Genomic DNA, 2,182 nt, shown 5'->3' with positions numbered 1-2,182 from the left:
AGCAGCACAAAATCACCTCCTCAGTCAGAAATTGGACAAGTTGCTAAAGGTCGTTTCTGAACTTCCTCGGGGGCTCAGAAATATTTCCCAGGCACAACAATTATGTGATTTATGTGGTGGTGACCATATTAATGGTCAATGTGCGCTTACAGAAGAGATGCAGCAGGATGTGAATTATATGGGGGTCCAATTTCAGTACAAACAGGGAAGTTTCAACCAAGGTAACTCTAACCAAGGTTGGAAAAATCATCCAAGTATTAGGCAGAGCTCGAATGCTTCTTCGGGACAAGGAGGTCACTTCCGGCAGCAACCCTCACACTTATGGCAACAATTAAGCAGCTTGACTGAGACAGTTAGAGAGTTAACTGACAGGTTTGATAAATTTTTGAAAGTCTATGAATCTCAACAAGCGAGTGATCAGGCAACTTTTAGATCACTAGAGACACAAATAGGACAGCTGTCTAAGAGGGTTGAAACCACAGAGAAGCATCAATTTCAGGATAATACTGATGTTAACTCAAAAGATGAATGCAAATTTGTTACAACAGGAGGAAATAGGAGACTAGAAGAAGAAACAATTGAGATTAGCAGCAGCGATGACGAAGAGGAGGAAAGGATGCGTAATAAACATAAGAGAAGTGAAAGGAAGGAATCAGAAAGAGAAAAGGAGAAAGAAGACATTAAAGAATCACTCCGCAAAATTCTTAATGAGGCACCCCTTAATCCNATAACATCTTCACAAACTCCTGAAGGTGATGACAGGATCAAGTACTATCTGAAAAGGTTACTTGACTTGGGCTATAAGAAAATCAGGAGCAGTGGGCGAAACCCAGGAAGAAGAACGATCCACAGAAACTAGAGGATTCAGGAGCTTTGACCCTTCCTTGTGTGATCAATAATGTGGATCTAGGAGAGGCTTTGATTGATTCAGGATCAAGCATTAATTTGATGCCTCTCAGTGATTTCAAGAAGATAAAAGGGGTAAATTTGAAGCCTACCAAGGTGATTTTGACAATAGCATATGGATCTATGAAGAAACCTGTTGGGATGGTAGAAGATGCAATTGTGCGGATTGATGAGCTGGAGTTTTTGATTGACTTTATAGTTGTGGATATGACTAATGAAGGAAAAAAGTTAAAAGATTATGATCGAGTATTGCTTTATGGCTCTAAAGAAACTGTACAAAGGGCAGTTAGAAAAGTCAAATATAAAAGAGCCAGAAGTGAAGCTACAGAGGAAGACAAATACGCAGGTGTTAATTTTCATTATGACAGTTGTTGTGTTTTGCAGGTGCCTGAAAATAAAGGGAGAAGAACCATTCATCCAAAAGCAGAAGAAGATCCACTTCTACCAGGGAGCAAAGTAGATTTAAGAAGAAGCCATGGATAATAAAGGAGTTGAAGGAAAAAGGAATGGTGGAAATTCAAAGACCATACTCAAACGTGATCAAGAAGGTGGACCAAAGACAAGTGAGCCGGTGGGATGATGAAGATCCCACCATGAAGAAGAAGAGCTGAATTTGTTGGAAATCAAATTTTGTATTTTTATGAACAATTTTCTTTTTCGGTTTTTGTTTTATTCTTTGTTGGAACTTGTAATTTTTGGAATTTTGTGAAAAATTCTTGGGTAGCATCTACTGAGGGATGCTAAATTTTTTGGTATCCACTGAAGGATATCCGGACGGTACACCTACTGATGGGTGATGGAAGGAAGTGCACTTACTGACAAGTGCCAACCAGGTTTGGGTCAGGCTCGCGACGTTAAACAAGCGCTACTAGGAGGTAACCTAGATTTCTTCTTACACTTTTGCATTTTAAATTCCTAGAATAGGTTGAATTTTAATTTTGGTGTGTATTCTTGGCTTTATTACTTGTTCTGAAAATGTTTGACTAACTGATGTGCATGATGGATCTATTTGATGATTATTTGATGTGGAAGAAAATTGAGTTGTAATGCATGATGTTATCCAGGAAATAGATGGGTGATGAATGTATGATTGTGGTCATGATGCTGGGCATGGTGTTTGAATGAAATTTTGTGTGATGAAGCATGTGTGTGAGATTTTTAGCTCCAGAGTTTTTATTGTTGCATGTATTATTCACAGGAAAACATGGATGATATTGCCTTAATCTTGATGATCGATTGAATTGCATGTAAATGTCATATGATCAAGGCCATTTTT

The sequence above is a fragment of the Vigna radiata genome, chromosome 6 (genome assembly GCF_000741045.1).
Source record: "Vigna radiata var. radiata cultivar VC1973A chromosome 6, Vradiata_ver6, whole genome shotgun sequence".
Classification (NCBI taxonomy): Eukaryota; Viridiplantae; Streptophyta; class Magnoliopsida; order Fabales; family Fabaceae; genus Vigna; species Vigna radiata.
The sequence above is the reverse complement of the archived record's forward strand: the minus strand, read 5'-3'. Positions refer to the sequence as shown.